Source organism: Manis javanica, chromosome 5 (assembly GCF_040802235.1).
Source record: "Manis javanica isolate MJ-LG chromosome 5, MJ_LKY, whole genome shotgun sequence".
NCBI lineage: Eukaryota > Metazoa > Chordata > Mammalia > Pholidota > Manidae > Manis > Manis javanica.
Genome location: NC_133160.1, coordinates 137,689,125 through 137,704,525, shown reverse-complemented (window position 1 = coordinate 137,704,525; position 15,401 = coordinate 137,689,125). Strand labels below are relative to the sequence as shown.

Genomic DNA, 15,401 nt, shown 5'->3' with positions numbered 1-15,401 from the left:
GCCATCATCAGTGTGTAAAGGTTATTTAAAGCCATAAGAATGGATGAGGTCACCAAAGAAGTTGGTATAAAGAGAGCAGAGGTCTCAGAATTCAACCCTGAGCCCTAGGGTACTTGAAAATCTCAACATTGGCAAAATAAGCCAGCAACAGAGACTGAGCAGGAGTGATATTGAAATAGAAAAACTATGAGAGTATAGTGTCTCAGAAACCAAAGGAAAAAAGTACTTAAAGAAGAAGAAAGCAAAAATTCTGTCAAATTCTTCTGAAAGAATAAGCTGTGGACAGGCATCCACTGAGTTTGACAATGAGAAAGTCAACTGGTGAATTTGACAAGATCTTGACTAGACTTTCAGTTCAGTGATGGGAAAGAAACCTTGGTTACAGTGGGTTCAAGAGAGAATGGGGGCTGGGGAAGTAGAGATTTCAAAAAGTATTTTTCTCTTAAGCAGAACAAATGCATCCATTGCTGCTGAGGGGGAAAGAAGATCAAATATAAGATCAAGGTAGGTAACTATCTATCTATCTATTATCTATCATCATCAATCAATCAATGATCCAGGTGAGAAGAGAAAATTGATGGTAAAGAAGAGAGGGATAACTCCTTGAGCAAAATCTCTGAAAAAGCAATAATGGATGGAATTCATATTAATTATATAAAGATATTGTCTACTTAAAAACTATAACATAGTATCACCTGTGCCTCAAATTTCAAATAAAGGCATTTGTTTTTTAAATTAAAGCTAAGGACAGATTTTGTTATTTTGTTTATAATGAGAAAAACTCTAGAAAATATGCATTAAATTTTATTTGAATCACCTTTTTATCAATCTCTTATGGCAGATAAAAACAACTGTTATAGCCCTTAAAGAAAATGATTTCTATAATGGTTACATTCACCCCCTTGGGGTTTTAAGAAAGTCTTTATTAAGTGGGATTAGGGCTGCCTACAGGTGGAGTGGTGAAACATGGCCTGGGAATTTATTCCCAACTGAAAGGGTAAGAGCTTATTCAAAAATTAATATTCAATATTCTCAAGGCTGTCTTTCAATCTTCAAAGCAAGACTTTTTGATACTGTTAGCCTGTATGAACACTTGAGCAAAGTGGATTAGCTGGTATTATGAAATTTAACATGTGTTAAATTACCATAAAAAGAGATCAGTTTAGGGCAAGGGACTGCTTGCTAAATGAGATTTTTGTGTAATTGTTTTCATTCTGCCCATGACAATTTAAAATTTCTCTCTGACATTCTCTGCCTTCTGCCATTACAGCAATGGGAAGCATATGGTAGTTTTTCTTTTTAGTCCTATGTTTTGATAATCTTTGTCACATTTTAGGCATAACAAGTTAAGTTGAAAATCTGCTTTCTTTCCCTCTTTCAAACATAAACTTCTTTGTTGAAAATCTAGGTAGATGAAGGAATGGAGTTGTTTTATTTTTCAAAGAACACAGGTTATACACACTGTAACTATATCTCTGGGTTCTTTCAAAGAGAATAAATGAACACCAATGTTGTCATGACCTCAAATCAGTATTAATGGAGTTGCCTCTGTGTGAATGCACTGATGTTTTGGGCCCTCAAAAATGGTTACTTCTTAAGTGTTTGCTGTTGCTTTAAGTCTTTTAAAGCCAGATACAAACAGATAATTATACAGGTAATTATTTATCTTAGTTTGATATTAGAAAAAACAGAGAATAGCAGAAATAGAAGGGAAACGAAGAGAAGGTAAGAGAATACCCAGTTAGGGGAAATATTTTTTAAATATTTAAAAGTGCTATTAAGAATACTTAAAATGCATCCCCCCTCAACAGCCTTCAAATGGCACAAGAAGTTGAATCCACCACCAAGACAGGAAGTAGAATCATTTATCCGCCAACACTCCCACTCGCAAGACCCAAATGTAGCTGTATTCATTTCCTTAGCAGAAACCGAAGGTTTTCCAGAGACGGCTCTTTGTGTCTCTGACAGCATGATAGCAAATGGTATTTCTTTTCTTTGCAGGGAACTGTTTCCAATCTCTCCCACTGTTTCCAAGGGATGAGATATGCAGCCACATTTGACTGTGTCCCAGAGACTTAATTCTGAGCAAGTGACTTATCTTCTTTCGCCTAGATTTTCTCATCTGTAAAACTGAGAGAGTATCAGTTTCTACCGCAAAGGCTTTCTGTGGAGATTAAATGAATTAAAAGAATAAGGTGCTTTAAATTGTACCTAGCACATTTTAAGTGCTAATTTTTTTATTATTAATATTACTGTTCATCTTAAAATGAAGCCACTCCTTTTCAATCTTTAAGTTCAAAATTTAAACTTTCTCAAATCTTTCCCTAGAATTTGAGTCGGATCTCAGTAGTCAGTCCCTTTATCACTTAACTAATATAAAGTCTAAACCGCTTATTAGGATTTCCATAAGTCAGTGTCAAAGTTTCTTATTCCTTCATATCCACATCAGAGTGTCTGTATTAAATTATAAAGTCCTATAAGCAGCATTAGGCCTTCATTGGAAATTTTTATGCATACACTCAAGCAATTGGGTTTATATATCAAGATGATAAGAACTTTCTTTTCAAACGTGCTACCTTTGAATGTGAAGAAGAGTTCTTTTAAATCTACTTATTCTCAAAACATTATTCCTTTTACCCAATATGCCTCCCCTACCACTTTCTTCTTTCATTCCTATTTTTGCATTTACACTCTAGGAGTGTGAAAATAGTTAACCTACTGTTAACTCTATGTATTATGAATTGAGTGTTAGTAATCGGATAGGGAAGTTTGTATACTCTAGACCTCCTCCGCACAGCATAGAAGGCATAACCTTAGCAGCCAAGTTGAGGCTGAAATCCATAAAGAGTAACAGCAAGTTATAAAGTGTTTATACTTACATTATTAATGAAAATCTTAATTTATTATGACCAGTACGGCCTGTCAAAAGAAAGAGTGCATTTCAAAGTTGTTCCATTTGGAATTCATCATCAACCAATATATACACAGAATTCCAGTCCTCTAGAAGGAATATTCAACCTAAGGAATAATAATCAATCATGATAAGGAAATACTGAGTACCCCAGATAATTAATTTGCTAATAATTGTTTCATAGTGGGAGACAGAAAAGTATAATAATTGAGAGTCTATAGGTTCACCATTTGCAACAACATGGATGTAGCTGGAGGATATTATGCTCAGTGAAATAAGCCAGGAGGAGAAAGACAAGTGCCAAGTGATTTCCCTCATTTGTGGGGTATAACAATGAGGCAAAACTGAAGGAACAAAACAGCAGCAGACTCACAGACTCCAAGAAGGGACTAGCGGTCACCAAAGGGGAGGGGTGTGGGAGGGCGGGTGGGGAGGGAGGGAGAAGGGAATTGAGGGGTATTATGACTGGCACCCATGGTGTGGCGGGGATCATGGGGAAGGCAGTGTAGCACAGAGAAGGCAAATAACGAATCTGTGGCATCTTACTACACTGATGGACAGTGACTGCAATGGGGTATGGGTGGGAACTTGATAATATGGGTGAATGTAGTAACCACATTGTTTTTCATGTGAAACATTCTTAAGAGTGTATATCAATAATACCTTAATAAACAAACAAACAAAAGAGTTTACAGGTTCAGATTCTGACTTGTAATGTTTAAATCCCAATGCCATTGTGTACTGAGTATGTGACCCTGTTCATGCCTCTATCAAATGAAGATACTATCATTACATATACCTCATGAAATTGCTGTCAGTATAAAGTGAGAAGATACATACTAAGTGTCTACACATAGTAATGGTCCAGCAATAAATATCCATAATATTATTAACATGGATGTATGTTAGGCTGAGCCATACATAACTTCTGTTTTTGTCCATATCTGTAAAATATTTGAAGTTTCATATGGGTCAATCTAATGTACACATAAAGTGAATTTCCAGAAGCTTCAAAAGAAATCCCACCAAACTTAGCAACAGGAATGTTTATCCCCATAGACCTTTTCAGAAAGACAAGTGATGAACAAATAACCCAAACTGAAAAAAAAAAACTAAAGTTAGTCCTAGGATATATTATGGGATCAGCATAATTTTTTTCCATCCCTCATACTCACGTTTAAAGTAAAGTGCAATGACAATTCAAAAGGAGGCACTTTTTGAAGTTGAGGAACTATAAACAGCAATTTTTTGAAGTATGTGTAGAGTGAAGTTTCTGTGTACTTATGTTCTTTGAAAAAAATGGTAATATAATATATAGGATAGTATTTTAGATGATCAGTACATGAAATTAAGTTTCATAATTCTCAAAAGAATTTGTGTTACCATAAGCTCACATCCATATGTGGAATATGTGCCTATGAACTGTATTAATGGTAACACAGGTTATAGCATTGTGCATTTCAATTCATATATTAATTTGACAGACCCATTTTCATGTCAATCATGCATCAAGCATGGTGTCAGGCACTGGGGACACAATGGTAAGTAAAACAGTCAGGGTCTCTGCTGTCAAGTAAGCACAGATCACTGGCTACTGAGACCTAGTTATTACTGCAGTGCCTCCAAAACAGAGAATCAAAAATTACTCAAACACAAAAATTCAAATTCCTTTTCTTGCTGGAAGAATTTATGAAGGCTAGTGTTGTTGATATTTCTGAAAATGAGAGTAAATGGTTCTTATGGAGAAGAATACCTCTCTTCTTTTAAGAGTCACATCACATATTAAGAACCACAAAATTCCTTCTTTGGCTGGAAGAGTTAGATAGCTAACAACAAAATTGAAAAAACAGAAGAATAATAGGTGAATTATTCTTCTGCTTAAAGAATTCTGAATGTTATATGACAGTTCATTTTTTCAATGTATTCTTCCCTAAAAAGAAATGCTTCCCAATTTTTAAAAATCAAATGTTCATAAATATTCAGAAGATGTCATTCTTTCCATGTGGCATATAGAATTCATCATTTTCCACAAGTTTTCATTACATAGGTAAAAATAAATACACTGAAAGGGTGCTGACTATCCATTTGCATTTAAAAGTGAACTTTCCCAGTAGCAAATTTATAGCCAAAAAAAGCATGTGTGTACATATGTTATATATATATTAACAGACTTCTACATAAATATTTTCTGAGAAAACAACTAAGATATTTTCAGTGTTAGCATTATAAAATCTTAATGAATTTTTCATGACTGAAAGAATGAAGAGGCTTGGAATATGAATAAGAAATCTTATAAAAGGTTGAAAATGTGTCACATTCCAAGCATTGAATCATGCAGGAAAAATGATTTCAGTGAAAAAAGGATCACTTTTCTTGAGCTCAAAAAAGAGTAGCTTAAAAATTGAATTGCCAGGATAATTCACATGTGGTCATTTCTTAAATTTTCCCACTTAAAACTGAAAAATTCTCTTGGGAAATATGTCTTTTATAAGAAATAGCATTGTTAAAAGCAGAAAAATAACACATGGCAGGACAAACATGTCATTATCAGCTAAGACAAATAATCTGCTTGTAAATAATAAAAATGACAAATAATAATTTAAAAATGCTGTAACAAAACTATACTTTATAATTATCCAGATGTTAAGGTGGATTCTCATGGTTATGTTTATTAAAAACCATAGTAAATGTAAGGAGAAAAACATAGATTAGTGCCATCTAAAAACTTCTATTTCTTTTTCTCAGTCTGTTTGAAATCTTGTAAATAGGCAATGATAGAAAAAGAAAGTATTATTGAGCTTACTATTCTAAACTAAAAGAAGGTTATAAAACCCTATCTGATCCATCTGCCGGTGTACTACTAAAGTTTAACTCCATAGATTGTTTTAATAAAATTGAACACTTGACCAAAGTTTACAGACAGTAATAATATTTATAATAATAGGTTTAAACATAAATGTTTCACAGGCTTAATAAATAATTTCATATATGTGCATCTCTTCTTGGAGTAATTTAAGAAAGTCTAAGTATGTAGTGTTATTTTTTTGAATGATATCAGGTGCTTTTCTGAGACATATTATTTTCCCCCAAAGGTATTCAAATTAATTTAGTTTTTTATCTTCATTTTTAATCTCCATAATCACTATAAGAGGACTTTCAGTGTTTCCCTGAACCAATAAATTATGAAGCTCCATGTCAGACAAAATGCTAATTATAAGATTATACTGAGATCAAATCTCAGCTCTTGTGAGCTAGTCTTCTGATCTCACACTATTCTTAATTTCCAATTCATTATCAAATTAGATTGGCTTTTAGTATTTGAATTTAGTTATATTATATTAATATTTATATAGTCATTTCTTTGCCCATGTCATGAATTTGACTGAAAATTACTTATTCATTCATGGTGAGAGTCTAAAGTCTAGACTGGGAGGTGTATGCCTAATAAATTTTATCCTACTTTCTAAAATAGTCTCTAATCAGGATTATATTGGCCAACCTGCTATAAAGCAAAAATATCTACTCTCCTGTCTTTGGAATGAAGCTTAACCAATTTGGAGATTGGAATGTGGTTCATTGAGTCTATTAATGGTTTATCATTTGTGTTGATTAAGGTGTTCTAATATATACAAAGTTGTAAAATCGTTTTTGTTACCTAGAATGGCTTTTAGGAAGTGAAGTGATTTACTAAGAAAATATGTCTTGATGATAGCTTGGAATAAAAGTGAATATGGGGAGGTCTTACTCAAATAAAACTTCTATGTATGGGGACAGGATGAAGACTTTATGCTGTCCATTAATTAAAGTGTATGAAAAGATGGGGAAACATTCTAAAAGAAAGAACATAAGAATGAGACAAGGATCTCCAGGTAACCCCTAATACAAGTGTTGGGGTGACTAGGGATGATAGGAATGTAAAAGATGGGTTCTTAACCTTATATATCTTTGTGTGTTACTATAAGGTCAACTATCTGGTAAATTATAAATGTTTTTACTTTTTCCTTCTTTCTCTCTGTTTCTCTTTTCTCTTTCTTTTCATTCCTTCTTTCCTTTCTTTCTTCTAGGGAGAGGGTCTTTTGGTCATCCAGTAGCATTACAAGTGAGGACACAAGTTTACTTCACATTATGTGTATAAACTAGAAGTTGAAATATGGTTTAACCAAAGGCAAGAATCAGAGTATAGTCTTAAAAATACAGAATATAGTCTTATAATTTAAAAACAACAGCCCCTTTATGGTGTCCTCTATGAGCTTTTTATTTCTTGTTTATGATAATGAAACAAGCTAGTTTTAAGGGGCAGCAACTTCTGCCCTCTGCATGTCCATGGGGGAACAGCACTCAGGCTAGAGAATGCCAGACTTGGGGAGGGGATGCTCCCCAGAAATGGTGTGGTAGTGTGAAGGGAGTTTTGGGAAGAAAACAGGAGAAATATTATTACATAAAGCTCTCGACAGAAAAACAGAGTAACTTTTCATAAACCATTAATTAACCAACTGGTATCAGCTAAGGAAAAATTTCGTAAAGGTCTGAAATGAAATGCAATTAAACTTGCTTTAAATATGATGTCTTATTCCATGAGATCTGGTAAGTATATTAGGGTGGTTACTCCAATAGTTCCAGAACAGCCGCGTACCTAGAGTGCCACAGAGGAAGCCATTTGCCCCAATGTAGGCAATAAGGTGGGTACATTGTAAACAATTTAAAAACAATAATCAACCAAACAAACCTGTTTTTTATTACCATCATACATGGACAATTGTCAACAATTTCCTTGATAAAATACTCCTCCATGGAAACATCTTTTGCCTAAGTTCTTAATGATTGCTATAGTCACCACTAAGTTTTAATAAGTAGGTGGATGCTTCAAATTAACACATTTGTGTTGCACATCCCCTTAATAGTATAGTCATAGTATTCTACATGGAAACTAAGCCAGAGAATTCCCAACTATTCAGTTAACCTCTTATTCACATGGCCTCAATGGAATACATTTCTTTTAAAATTAAGTTCCCAAGGATTCAAAAATCATTCAGATTTTCTAAGGACACTATTTTTGGCTTTATCCTACTGCTAATATGTATTCCTTACATTAAAAAGAAATACAAATAAATGATAATGGCACAATAACTATAAAAATAAAGAAACCAAAGTTGAGCTATTTGAATTCTATAACTATATGACCACTTGGCTTTAAAGCTTTGCATTTAAAACTTGACAAACAGTGAAACAGAGTAGAAAAATGCAAGGTTTAATATTTGTTTGGTAGTTGCAAGTTTTATTTCATACATTAACTACTTACAAATTTAGATAGTTACAATTTTCTGTTCTTTCCAAAAATTTGTCTTAAAATGAAAGAGTAAATTGAGAAAATTGTTACCAGTTAGTACATGAATCTTACTGAAAATAATTTTCTCTGACAGTAGATAGGGTGTTAAAAAAAATTACCTACACTAATGTTTGAAATATTCTAGGTCCATGGGGGACACATGCCATTGAGACACATTACTTGGCTCCAAACCCCAGCCCTGTTACTTACTGTCTTTGTGACATTGGGAAAGAGATTAAGTTTATCTGTAATAGGGCATTAAAAAATCCTATCTAATTGGATTTGCTGAGTATTAAATGAATTAGTACAAATAATTAGAATAATGCATGGCAAATATTAAGTGATTGATAAGTGTTCTATGTTATTGATATTCATGCTAGAGGACACCTCCTAAATATGAGTACCTCAAAATGTTAATTTTATGAAATGTTCAAAGAAAAGAAGCCTAGGTTAAAACACAATAAAGCAAAAGGAAAAATGTCTTTATATGAAAATTCTAAATGTAGATAGTCATAGACTATATTAGTAATAAAGTCTCTGCTCTTAATTTGGTTTAATCCTGTATTTCCCTTATCTGGAACATGGAGTCCTTTTACAAGTAATACGTATTAGCACACCACACAAAACAGATCCACAAAGTAAATTCATTCATTCTTTCACACATTCATTCATTCAACAGATGCTTACTGAGAGTAAAACCAAGTAGCAAACAACCATGCTGGGCTATAGACAATCTAGAGGGGAATTAGACACCATTTTTTTCCCATAAATGATTTAATAATTAGCAACAAGTGTTATAGAGTACTTACTTCCATGAACTTTCCTAAACTTTTTAAATTCATTTCATATTTTAAACTCTTACCTCAATCTAATGTAGAGACAGTAAACTCCATATTGAAGATAAAAAGCCTGAGTTTGTAGCCACCTAACTAGTAAATTATGGACAGGATTTACAACCAGGATATTCCTGACTCCAACATCTGGTCTCTTACTATTATATTTTTATGCACGTATGTTATTCTTGTGTAAGAAGCTTACTGTCTGGAAAAGATAATGTTTATACAGAAAGGTTAAATCATAGTTATTTGAATTAATTTCTCTTATTTCCTTGTCTTCCAGAAATCTCAGAGCTAAGGACTGTGCCTAGTTATGATGGTTTAATTTAGCCTTGGCTTTCTGACAGCCATTACCTTCTCTGCTATTGTTTACTTTGGATTTCCTCTTTGGACTTTGAATGTTTGACTTGTACCAGTATTTTAATATGGATATGTATATAAGTCACACCAAGTCTATTGGGGAAATAATAGCTGAGAATATTACAGAAAAAATTCCAAATATATAATAATTATTTGTAGCAATATTGAATCATTCACAAGTGATGTTAGATTCTGTGACTATTCTGTATTCTCCCTGCAATATGTCGCCAGTTAGTGTCAGGGTTTCCTCCTCCCTCCCATTTGTCCTTCATTAACCTCAACTTCTTTTTATCCCTATGGTAGGAAAAAAAAATAGCTGTGAGGTGCTTTTTATAGGAGAGAAATAATTTAAAAGTCAGAATATTGATAGAGTAGAATAGTAATTACCTTTATATTGATAAAGGGTAGTGGTAAAAAATGAAGGGGGCAGCATATTTATAGAGGTGATGAGGAAATAGATTAGCGACTGTAGAAGAAATAGTCAATAGTCACTGGCTCTCTGGCCTCACCCTGGGCAGTCCTCCAGATGTATTTTACAGTTCTGTTGCAGTCACGTTGATGGATGGCATTCAGGGTGAAACGGAAAGCGTCTTAAGTCAGAAATGAAGAGTAACAGTGTCCTGTTTCAGAGACAGTCTAAGGCCTCATCTGTGTTCTCATCCTTCCTAACTTCTTAACCATGACTTAAGGAGCTGACCACTCTTTCTCCATTATTCCTCAGCTGTGGAGACATCACATACCACTGGCTGCCAAAACCCTCATGTTTTCCCCAATATCTTCTCCGTTTTTATGCTGTGGTTCACTGCCAGACTCTCTGCTCTCCAGTCTTCTTCCTTGTGCTCTTTAATCAGGGAAGCCTGTCCCCTTAGACTCTGGCAGGGTAGGTACTGGCTTGTGGAAAGAGCATGGGGTTTTTTGGGATCAAACATTCCCAGGTCTTAGTTTTCATTAGACACATCAGCTCTGTGGCCTAGGATGAGCTGTCTATGCCTTTAAGCCTCAGTTTTATATATACAATGAAAATAATATCTATATTAAGGAACCCTCATTTTCCTATTGCTGCTGTAACAAATTACCACAGACTTAGTATCTTAAAATATCACCTATCTCATAATTTTCTTAGGTCGGAAGCTCAGGCACAGCACTACTTAATGGGGTCCTGTGTTTAAGGTCTCTGAAGGCTGAAATCATGGCATAGGTAACTCTGTGTTCCATACTGGCAGCTTATAGGAGGAATTCACACCCACGTTCACTCAGGTCATTGTCAGAATTCAGTTCCTTTCCATGATTTTCACATGGTCTCCTCTGTCTGCAAGCTGACAGTGGTGCTCGGGGTCCTTCTCATGCTTCAAATCTCATGACTTTCTCTTTCAGCCCTCAGCTGAGAGAAAGATCTGCGTTAAAGAGCTCATGTGATTACACTGGGTCCACCAGGATGACACAGAATAATCTCTTTTATAGACAATTCATAGATAACTTTAATCACATCTGAAAAGCCTCTTTTGCCGTGTACCAAAACACATTCATGAGCATGATACCAGGAGGCAAAAGTCACGGGGACCAAAATTCTGCTTACCGCAAAAGATTAAAGTGAGGCTCAAATAAAGCATGTACAGGCTGCAAGATCTACATGGTGCAAGATTCATAACACATTCTACATAAATATGTATCTTTGCTTTGTTCATCCCACACAACACACACATACACACACTCACACACACTCTTTTCTTAGCTTGACATAAAAGCTAGACCAACTAAGACAAAATGCAACACTTATCCCAATTTTATTTATAAAGGTATTAATGCAAAATACAAACCAAAACATGTTTACTTTAATATTTGCCCTTGGCTTTTCATAATCAAAGCCTAAATCTTAGCTCCTACTTTAACCTGTTAAGGGTCTGGGGAATTTTCAGTCACCTTGGACAAGACTCCATGAAAAGTATCTAATTCCTATCAACAGAATTTCTACTGGAGTGGAATTTCTGGGGAAATAGATTTCTCTTACATTTTTGAGGACATTTCAAACAATATGATAAGGCCAAAGCACACCTACAGGACTATATTAACCAGAGAGAGCCAGGGCTTTTCTTCTCCAGTCCAATGGTAAAAGACAACACTAGAAATTTCTTAAAGTAAGTACGAGCCACTAGGTAATAAACAACTTATATTGCTAGCCTTAGAGCATCTTCTCACTTGACAGATTAATTCAGATTTTAAAGCAATTGGTGTTATCTTCCCTTCTCCACAAACACTCCACCTTTCTATCACTCTCAAGAGCAACATCCTTTCCTTTGATTTAGGACCATCCAAGTTCTCAAACTTCAATGATGACAATTATTAATCTCACTACTAAGTATCAAAAAAGCAAATGGGATGCTCCAAATGGAATGCTCCAGAATAAGAAAGGATTCAAGCCTTCTTCACAGCTGCCCTGGGAAAGGGAGACCATCACAGGGAACCAAATTGTGGAAAGGGGCAGATGCATTTAACATTAAGCTCTCCTCCTAGCCTGATGCAATTTTTCCACTCCTTGAAAGTTTCTCTGTGCTCCATACATTCCTTCCATTATGATCCCATAGCACTTGCCATATCTAGATGAAATTCTCACCCCATAATACTGAGATGGAGCCCTTGGTTTCCTTCTTGGGTTCCTTTGACTTATGTACATCATGTTGGTATGAATTTAACTGAAAGAAAAAGAAGTGTGGTTACAGTGTTTCAGGAAGAGTAATGTGGAAAGTAAGATGATATTTCTAGAGGTAGTTTAAAGTACAGATGAATTTTTTTCTCACTCCTAGAGCACTGCCATTTTTGTATGTGGATAATATAATTCAGAGCTATGAATTTAAAATTATCTAATCCAACTATATTGTCATAAAAATGAGAAATTTGAGGCTAAAAGAAATTAAATAATTTGGCTGAAGTAGCACAGCTTAGTCAGGACTAGTGAGGACTTGCGCAGGGATTGGGGGGTGGAAATCTGATGTTACTTCCTCTATACTACATGTTCTACCTCATTCCAAATTCTACTCACCACAGCCAATTTGTGAAACTACCTCCCATGACCTGGACCCAAATTAACTAAAGCTGTTCATATTCCTAATCCTGGTTGTTAAATATTTATTGATTGCAGCAGAGTTAAATGTACAGGTCATCCTTTCCCATAGAATGCATCTCAGTAGTTTCTACTCAAAATGTGTACATATTTCCTACTTAGGCTTAGAAGGAATATGTATACTGCTCTTTCTCTTCCACATACTAAACTGTAAATGGCTCAAGTTGTAGAGATGCCTGCTTCCAGCAATTTATCCTGGGCACTATGAACAAACTTATGTGTACACTCATTAAATACTGGGATTTGACTGATACAGATTTTCTGTGTGCCTTCTTCTATCTAATGATATTGAGACAGAGTTCCCAATTTGTACCTGTGGTGATTTACTGTTCCTGCTCCAATGGTAATGATGGAAAATGCTTTTCCACTATCATTTAATTAGCCTGGAATCCTAGTAGAAATTAGTCTTAAAAATGTACCAGCAGAGAAAAGATTGAAAGCAGCTATAAAGAAGTTTGTACCAAGACCGGACAGCTTTAATAGCACAGCACTGGTATTAAACATTATCAATAATAGGAGTAATCCTTTACCATAAGAGAGTTAGAAGTAGACATCCTTTGCTTTTCAGGGCTAGCTCTCCCTATGTGGATAATGAAGAGGCTGGTCTAACACATTTGAAATATTGGTCCCCAAAAGGATATTCTAAAAGAAAGTGGTCCTGAGGGTGAATAGCATGCTGATAAATACTCTAAATGAATGAGAAGCAATTTCAAACAACATAGTAAATCTGACTTGCTTAACTACATATAGCTCGTCATACCATAGCTTGGTCTTCTAAATCCTCATGCACTCAGCAAAGTATCTAATCCCTTAATAAGTATCAAGCATATTTGGGATTATTCTCTAGCATTACATACAGCAAATATGAACTCCTCCAGAATGGTTGAGAAATTATGGTAACACTCAGGACTGATGTGCTATTACAACTAAACAAGAGTTAATATTTAAAGAATCAAAGTATAATAAGATAACAAATATTGAAGCCATAGTAAATGAAAAAATATTATAATATGCCTTAGAACTGCATAATGATTTTGAGTCATAGTACAAAAAAAAGTTCATAAATTACAGTTTTTTGAGCTGTCCAAGTGACTGTATAAGTTATCTCTAAGAACAGAATGATTTCAAGCAAGTAACACAGGATTTGTGTTTTGTATCTGGCATTCAAAATGTGCTGAGTGCTTTATAATAAATTCTTTTTTTTTGTCTTTATGTTCTTTAGTTTTTTCTTGAGCAAACTGAAAGGTTAAAGACAAACACTGAATAGCACACAAATCAAAAAGATGTAGTTTATCAATTACATCTCTGCTTCTCAGACATGTAAATGCAAAAATACAAACTTTCAATACCAGACTCATCATATGCCTCCAGTTGATTTTTAACAAAATCCGAAAGTCAATCATGATAGATTCAAATGTAAGAATGTACAAACCACATATCTAAAATGAGGCAAAAAAAAATTACTAAATCACACTGAAGTAGAGGCTTTATTTCCTTAATTATATGAATATCTGCTTTACAGAGAGCCTAAGAAATCAAAATAATTAATGATGATTGTTTTTCTTTAAACAAACTGAATAAACTTGAAAAAAATCTATGAAAACTAAAAGTAAATACATTTCTCACTAAACTAAGCATCACATATAGACCAAGAAATAAATCAATTTTAAAATCTATATTTTAGAGAGGAGTGATTTCTGGTTTTTTTTCATCTAACAAGGCAATAATGCCAGATGGTAAGAAATAAGAGTTCTAGTGCACTTGCTGGATTTTTTAATTTCAAAAATGCAAGATATTTTTAATGTGAGAGTATTTTATAGAACCTGTTATGGTGAGCAATGTTTTTTTACTAGTCAATCATTTCAACACCTAAGTTTTAATAAGTTAAGGAATTTTGACATTTGTTCACTTTGCAGCAATGAAATAATATCACAGTTCTTAAATTTTTCCACTTAAAACATAAGATTCAAGTAAAACATTATGTAGAGCTATATGGTGGACTTTAGTTTACAAAACAATTTTCTCTGATTTTTCTATTTAATTATTTCAGAATCCTCTCATTTAATGGAAGAGGAAATTTCTGTCAGCTAATGGCTTTGCTTCCTATTTCTCTGAAACAACTGAAAAAGAAAAAAAACTCCCAGAGACCTCCACATCATTCCACATCTACCCACCTATGAGTAACTGCATCTGCTTTCTCTTTGTTCCTATGAATAAGCCCCTCATGCCCTGTCTAAAGCCACTCTCTCTGACAGTATAGTAGACCCCATTCTCTCTCCAAATTCACATATCTTGCTCAAGCATTTATCGTCTCTCTTCTGCATCATCAACTTTTTTCTTTCTACATGTACACTTCCATCAACACAAAAACAATACAAATATAATGCAACTTCTTCCATTTAAAACAGAAAACACAATACCTGACATGACTCCACCTCTTACTCCAGTCACAACCCACATCATTTCTTTGCTTGTGCAGCAAAATTCTTTGAAAGATATGTTTATATTTGCTGTCTCCTGTTCCTCTCCTCCTGTTTTCTCCTGCCAACTCAAATACTTTCACCTCCACACACTCCATCAAACTGCTCTTGTTAAGGTCATCAAGAATCTACTTGTCGCCACAGCCAATGGTCAGTTCTTCCTCCTCGTCTTACTGGCCAGTTAGCACAATATGGCATAGCTAATCTTGCTCATTTCTTATTACATTTTCTTCACTAGACATTTTGAACACCACACTTTCCTGTTTTTCCTCCTTCTTCACTGGTAACTCCTCTGCAGTCTCCTTGGCAGACTCCTTCTCTTTTTCCAAAATCTCTTAGATTCTAATGCTCTCCAGCTCAGTTCTTGGTC

The 15,401-nt window shown here is 34.5% G+C and overlaps 1 protein-coding gene and 1 long non-coding RNA gene across 9 annotated transcripts in view; one reads left to right on the top strand and one right to left on the bottom strand.

Moving 5' to 3' along the window:
* Positions 1-15,401, bottom strand: part of KCTD8 (potassium channel tetramerization domain containing 8) — a 250,550-nt gene that overhangs the window by 90,978 nt on the left and 144,171 nt on the right. The gene's annotated exons all lie outside the window — the stretch shown is intronic.
* Positions 1-15,401, top strand: part of LOC140849633 (uncharacterized) — a 58,513-nt gene that overhangs the window by 17,760 nt on the left and 25,352 nt on the right. For all 5 annotated transcript variants that reach the window (XR_012131750.1, XR_012131747.1, XR_012131748.1 and 2 more), the window contains exon 3: positions 451-504. This is a non-coding gene — a long non-coding RNA (uncharacterized lncRNA). The remainder of the gene's footprint in view (positions 1-450; positions 505-15,401) is intronic.